The 7,712-nt window shown below is 38.8% G+C and overlaps 1 pseudogene; it reads right to left on the bottom strand.

Moving 5' to 3' along the window:
• Nucleotides 1-471: 471 nt before the first annotated feature.
• On the bottom strand, nucleotides 472-2,913 carry LOC136317842 (serine/threonine-protein phosphatase 4 regulatory subunit 3B pseudogene; annotated as a pseudogene).
• Nucleotides 2,914-7,712: the final 4,799 nt, after the last annotated feature.

Below are 7,712 nucleotides of genomic sequence, written 5' to 3'. Positions count from 1 at the left end.
CTTTTTATTCATGAAAATGCATGATGATAGTTACTTCCTTCCAATTACCCATAAGGTTGAATCTTTGTTAAGTCTTCACAGAAATGTAAATAACTTAACTTTTTTATTCTGGTTGACTGCTTCCATACACACATAAATTTTTTTTTTCAAAAAAGGCAACTGAAGAAAAAAAAATTAAAACCATAGCCAGTGGTTTTGGGTGAGTAATGTTACAGGCTGTGCAGCTGTAAAAGTTGTTTCTAATGTATAGTGCTGGAACAAAACTACACTGATATGTATTGTCAACTTGTTCTCCGCCCCTTCACCCCTCCAAAGTATTTTCTTGCTAAGAAGTTATCTTTCAGGTTCTGGTTAGTTGTTAAAGATTCTGGGAAGCTTGATTCTTATAGAACTAAACCGTTCTAAATGATAACATTGAGCATCTTTGCTTCTTATTGTGTACTTGTAAATTCACATGAGAAAGTTTTGGATTCAATTTTTAGCTAATTGATGTTTACAGAATTCTAGTAATATAAACTTTAATAAAATAATGTTGATGGTCTCTAATAAACATTTTATGGGTTGTGGTCTTTTTTTGAAGGCTGTTTCATCTTCCTTAATTTCTCCATCATCATTATCTGGGTAATCCACTAATCTTACTTTGTTACTACCTGTTAGTCTATCTGTGCCATTAGCATCACCAGTAGAATGGGGAAAAGTACATTTGCAGTCACCAGAAGATGTTTTTTTAGGAAGACTTACCTTGTCTTCATTTTCTGTTGGTTTTTGAGTTTTCATAAACTTATCACAATCATCTTGAAAATCCTTTTCTTTTGGTGGCATATCTGCATCAACTTCTATTTTTCTTTTAACACAGATTTCTTCCTTCTGCAAAACTCTGACATCTTTGATAGATAGTTCACCCTTTGGCATAGAATTCAAACTCTTCTGTATTTTACTCTGTCGGTCTTTCTCTTGTTCATATTTAATTTTCAAACCTTTGAATGTCTGAACATATTCAATACTTTCAAATGTTTTATAAAAGTTTTTAACTATATATGCAACAAGAGACTTTATATTTTCCACTCTTATGTATTCAAATAGTTCAATAACAGCTGAATTCAACATATTGTACCGAGTTCCATTATCCAGAAAAGCTTTCACAACTGGTTTAAAATGATTTCCCTTAATGATGTAACTATTATAACTTATATCTTTAAGGCCAATCATCCTTCTCATAAAACGAATAGCACATAAGACCAAGAAAGTATGTCTCGAATTCATCAAGATCAAGATACTTCTTAGCAAATCTTTGCTCAAAATATAGGCTTTTATGTAATATGTGTGATGTTGCACACAAAATGTGAGCAGTTCTAAAATTAAGCTAAGCAGCTGTGCTGTTTGATAATTATTGAAGCAATTTTTGTTTTTGTCAGCTCCAAGTATACGATCCTCTTCAGATGTATCTCCTGAGATTATAGACAAAAGTGGTGCAACAAAGTTATCCATACATTGTTCATAGAAGAAATTTAGAAATTCAACTATTTCACATTTATAAGGTGTCACTTGCATGTTATCAGGGTCAAGTAGAAAGCGAAGAAGTCGCATTATGTGAAAAGCATTTGCCAGCTCAGGATCAGTATCTCTGACCATTTGTTCAATTACTACATTAATGAGGTTATCATCTTTCTTCTGCAGGGCTTCTTTTAATATGTACTCTCGGATCACGGATGGACTATACTCCACTAGATAAGCAAATATGTCAGTAGCAGCTGACCTTATTTGAAAATCATCCAGGCTCATTACAATTTTAAGAGCAGAAAGAATTCCCATGTCTATCAATGTTTTGAATAGTGCATACCTGCTTGGAGGCTTTAATGTTTCAGAAAATGTACAAAATTCCTTGAAAAAAAACATCACTTCACGCCGTTTATCATCATCAGTAGTCTTATCCTTTAACTGTGCAAAGACTTGAGACAAAAATGTGTTGTCTGTCTGCAACATGTGAACTATTTCCATCTTGTTGAGAAAAATAAAAGTTTTAAGATCAGAAAGACAGTTTTCGTCCATTAAAGATGGTGTGGGCATAAGAATGTCTTGAATGTACTGTATCCTGTATGTCTGATGTATTATTTGCCTAAGTTTCCAGGATGTTATTGGTACAACTTCCTTGAACTTTGCATTTTGGGTCAAGAACTCCCTATGCTTTTTTGGCTGAGCCAAAGAAGGGTCATATTCAAGACATCCCACCACATTCATGATACACTCATCTGAAAACACGATCTCAAACAGAGATGTCTTGTTAAGGAATAAGATTCCTTTAACAATTATATGCAAATAGTATAACCCGTCAGTGTATCCTACATTCTCACAAGAGTGTAACAGCTGCAGTAATTTTTTTATATAGTTCTCATCATCCAAGTTCAGGGCCAGCCTTTCCTTACGGAGAGGTGAGGCAAAAGATGAGCTAACTAAGTTAGCAATCTGTTTAAGTGTACTGAGCTCACAATTAGGCAGTTCATTCATATCATCATCAGTTTCCTGAGTATTATCAAATTCTTCCTCCATATCATCCATATCATCCATATCATCCAAGAGGTTCTGAGTAATACTGACAGACGGATCTTTACCTTGAACCTGGCAAATGTCTTTCCAGATCTTCTGACAACTTGTGCTGTCTTGGAAACTCAATGCCATTCCATGGTGCTCAGCTTCAGACCAAACAATTAATGTGTCCTTTTGTTTCTGATAGGGTGTGTCTGGATCTACCTTTGACTCAAGGATCAGTGAGCCGTTGGACTCCGACCGAACTAACAGAGACAGGTCCTGAGATTGCGTATAAACTGAGGTGATGTGCCCTGTGCCTAGATTATCCCATTGTTTGTTAATATTCAGGGCAAAAAGTTTCACAGAGGAACTCAGTTTATTTGCCATGGTGACCTCTGTTATTTTTACCTCAGTGCTGCTCTCGGCAAGGGCCTGAATATACGAAGGCTCGGATGTAGGACGGCTGGGATGTAGGAGGGCGGGGATGTAGGAGGGCGGGGATGTAGGAGGGCGGGGGATGTAGGAGGGCCCGGATGTAGGAGGGCGGGGGGGGGGGGGGATGTAGGAGGGCCCGGATGTAGGAGGGCCCGGATGTAGGAAGGCCCGGATGTAGGAGGGCCCGGATGTAGGAGGGCCCTGGTGTACTGTACCCAGAATTGCCAATAGCTGCCGCTGTTGTGGCTCCTATGGTAGCCTAGATGTCTAGTCCTGTGAATTGCAGAAAATGGTGGCATAGCCAGGTTCACAGAGATGCTGGAGGCTCCTGAGGTCAGTAGTGTTCCCCTAAATCTCACTTCCTTCCTATATCTCCTTCCGTCCATTTGGCTCTCCCATACTCTTTCTTAATATGTGCTTCAAAATGGAAACTTGCTCAGCCTAATCATGGCTGTCTGGAAAATCTTGGTTACAGCAGGATTCTAATGATTCTGCCAGGATTCTATTCTGAAGGAATGTTGTATACGTATTAAAGCCAGTTGCCACCTAGTTTACAAATAGAGGCTTAGGAATTAGAACCAGGAGCATTGTTCTTCCCATAATAGGTTTTGTCTCCCAGAAACGTTCATTCATCAGATGTCGGGGGGGTTGAGACTTAGGACCTTAGACCTAAGAAAGTTTAATCACTTATATCCTTACCAAGTCCACATCTGACATTCCATATTAAGGAAAGGGTCCCCTCCCCCACCCCAAAAGAAGCAGGAGCAAGTGAGCCATGAACCATTAGCAGTAGTCAGAGCTCTGTAGTCTTCTCCATAAGACTTGGCCTATACTTGTGTCACTCACTTATCCATCCTCAGGGGAGGATATTGTTCCAAGAGGGAATTGGAAACTCCTTCATTCTGTTCAGCCCACCCTGAAGCTCTCTATTTTAGCACAGTGGGGCAATTTTTTCTCATTTTTTTAAATCTATAACCACACTCCTCATTCTTGATAAATATGAATAATACCAACCACAACAGCCAAGTAATCAAATGTGGGGGCTTATTATAAGGAAAATAATAATAAATTGATCAAATATACTTGTTTATATGTTTAAGACACAGATAAGAACTATTTTATATATATATATATATATATATATATATATATATTCTTACTTTTCATAATAACCTAGTGATATAGGAATATTAAGCATTCTTTTAATATCAGGGAACAAATATAAAGAAGTTAGACTAAATCGCCTAAGGTCACACTGCTAATAACTTGAAAAACTGATTTGAACACATTTTTCTGATTCCAAAATTGGTTTTCTCAGCCACTGAGCTATACTATCCCCTTCTTTTCTTGGCCTTCATTACACTTTGTTTCACATTCCTTCCATCTATATAATTTGTAATCAACATAAAATTATCAAGAAAAGATGAAAGTCACACACTTCCTCCTTTAGATTCACATCTGTGTGTATCCAACCCAAAAATAGATTCTTATATATGACAACTCTGTTAAATATAATTTTAATAGTAACTAAGTTGATTTTTGATGTAGCAGCAACTTCTGCAGTTTTCTTTTAAAAAAAAAAATTTCCCCAAACATTAACCCTGTTGTTGCAAAGGAAAAACAGAATTGGGCCACAACAAGCACATTTTGGACTTGGAAGAGTCCAATTTGTAACAATCACTTCATTGTACATAGCATTGGAAGTATGTGACAATTCTTAACTATACGACAAAACAACTCTTTCACACACCTCTCTTGCAATGTCACCTCCAGGAGATCATTATACAGGAATATTTCCTGAGACAGAACAGCTAGAGCACTTGGGAATTGAATGCAAATGACAACCATTTCATGAGAAAATTCAAATCAATGCCAGGATCTTCTGATTTAGAAACATTTGCAAATTATAAATAATATTTAAGAAAAAGGATTAATAAATGACTAATGCAAAAATTGATGTATGCACTCATTTAAAACTCTAGTCTTATTTCAGCAAGAGAGAATATGCAAATGTATAATAATGATGACATACATGCTAATGTCCAACTATTTTCTCTGCTGTGGTTATATTAAAGTTTCTATCAGAATCAATTACAATACTTGTCAGTTGTCTGAATCTGTTCTCAGGTTCTGTTCTCTGAGAGGCAGTCAGCACAAATCTATGTGTTCTCATAGTTTTATCACAGGGATTTTCCTTTAGGCCAATTAAGGCCCCATTATCTTAATTATGTTACTGTATTCCCCCATTTATAAGATGCGCCATTTTCCGAAAAGTTTGGGGATCTAAAAACAGGGTGCATCTTATACAGTGGTCGTGGCATTTTAAATGCCATAGATGGAATTGAGGACAGGTAATATATGTAGACAGTGATTCGTCATCAGATACAGATGACAAGCTAATGGATGGGAGTTTTGACAATGATGAGGAGTTGTCTGAATTTTATGATGAATAAAACTTAAGTTCATTAACTTTATGTATACTTTTTTTTTTTCAAATTCTGGGCCCCCAAATTAGGCTGCGTCTTTTACATGGGGAAATATGGTAACTAGAACCTAGAGTCTAAAAGAGCCTCAAGTACACATTTCTTATCACTGTTTCTACAGTAGATTTTTTCAATTTCTGTCTTATTTGGTTTGGGCAGTAGAACAATGTCCTTTTCCCCTTCAGTAGTTCTGCCTACCTACGATTATTATTCTTTGTTGTTTTGTTGTTGTTTTACAGAGAGCATAGTAATAAGAATTTAAAAATGCCATATTACAAGAGCCGTGTAAGTCCCTTTTGTAGGCATTATTTATTTTTTATTTAATCCTCATACAGTTACATCCTAAGGAAGAAATTATTACTACCATATCAGAGAGGAAAGACTGAAGCTCCAAAACTCAATTGAACATTTGGTTCAAATCTTTGCAGAAAGTGGTGATGCTAGTATTTCAAATTAGGCCTGTCATGTTCCAGCTTGCTGTTCCCAGTGTAACATGCTTTCTCTTAGACTATGCATAGATTGTTATAGCAGATGTTTAAAACAATATGATTTCCCCCCAACTATCTTTGCTGTATGAAGGAAAATCATTGAGGCTAGTTCAAAATCAAAATGGGTAGACTTACTCAAGACTCCGGATCCCTCTTCTGTTTTGGATGCCTGTCTCTTTTTATGCTTCCTTCCTGAGACTTTAGGATAGTTACAAGTAATTCTTGATGATTCGGCCCTGCAAATGAATAGTTTTCGAAAAGGATCTTCTAACTCATCCACATTTTCTATTTCTCAGGTTATTATAAAAGACAAGAAAGGAATGAGTCATACATTCCTGAATTTTAGGTACAGGTAATTCAAATCACATGTATATGCATAGAACAGTTAGATATCTAAATGTTCTATATATAAGAGAGAGAACATTACATAGTGGGAAGAACAAGTTGATTTTTTAATTTTATGAACTAGCATGTAAATGGAATTATTCAAATGTATCTGCTCTAAAGTTTTCAACTTCAAAATCATTTGTGAAGGCCCTGGCCACTTGGCTCAGTGGTAGAGAATGGGCCTGGCGTGCAGAAGTTCCAGGTTCGATTGCCGGCCAGGGCACACAGGAGAAGCGCCCATCTGCTTCTCCACCCCTCCCCCTCTCCTTCCTCTCTGTCCCTCTCTTCCCCTCCCGCAGTGAGGCTCCATTGGAGCAAAGATGGCCTGGGCACTGGGGATGGATCCTTGGCCTCTGCCCCAGGTGCTAGAGTGGCTCTGGTCACGAAAGAGCAACGCCCCGGAGGGGCAGAGCATCGCTCCCTGGTGGGCAGAGCGTCGCCCCCTGGTGGGCGTGCCGGGTGGATCCCGGTCGGGCGCATGCGGGAGTCTGTCTGACTGTCTATCCCCGTTTCCAGCTTCAGAAAAATACAAAAAAAAATCATTAGTGAAAACTACACATACATGTTCCCTACAAGTTCTCCAGGTAACTTATTTTGTGGAATATTGCCTTTTTTGGCCATCATCATCTCTTATTTGGAACTCTATACTAGTCTCCTCTTCTGGCATATATATATATATATATATATATGCAAATATATATATATATGCAAATATATATATATATATATATATATATATATATATATATTTGTATTTTTCTGAAGCTGGAAACGAGGAGAGACAGACAGACTCCCAGCATGCGCCCGACCGGGATCCACCCGGCACGCCCACCAGGGGTGACGCTCTGCCCACCAGGGGAGATGCTCTGCCCCTCCGGGGCGTCGCTCTGCCACGACCAGAGCCACTGTAGCGCCTGGGGCAGAGGCCAAGGAGCCATCTCCAGCGCCTGGGCCATCTTTGCTCCAATGGAGCCTTGGCTGCGGGAGGGGAAGAGAGAGACAGAGAGGAAGGAGGGGGGGGTGTGGAGAAGCAAATGGGCGCCTCTCCTATGTGCCCTGACCAGGAATCGAACCCGGGTCCCCCGCACGCCAGGCCAATGCTCTACCGCTGAGCCAATCGGCCAGGACTCTGGCTTATATTTTTTACCCACTAGAATATTCTCAACACAATAGCCAGAGAGGATTCATTTAAAACATGTCATATCCTCCCAGTTTTCTGCTCAAAATCAATGTGTTTCTGCCTTACTAAGACTAAACGCCAAAGGTCTAACTGTGGTTCAGATGACCCAACAAGACCCACCTGAGCACTTTACTTAACAGTCTCTCTCTGTCCATTAGTTTGCTCCAGCCATACTACCCACTTGCTGTGTTTGAAGCACATCAGGCACCTTCC

The sequence above is a fragment of the Saccopteryx bilineata genome, chromosome X (genome assembly GCF_036850765.1).
Source record: "Saccopteryx bilineata isolate mSacBil1 chromosome X, mSacBil1_pri_phased_curated, whole genome shotgun sequence".
In the NCBI taxonomy this organism is placed as follows: domain Eukaryota; kingdom Metazoa; phylum Chordata; class Mammalia; order Chiroptera; family Emballonuridae; genus Saccopteryx; species Saccopteryx bilineata.
The sequence above is the reverse complement of the archived record's forward strand: the minus strand, read 5'-3'. Positions and strand labels throughout refer to the sequence as shown.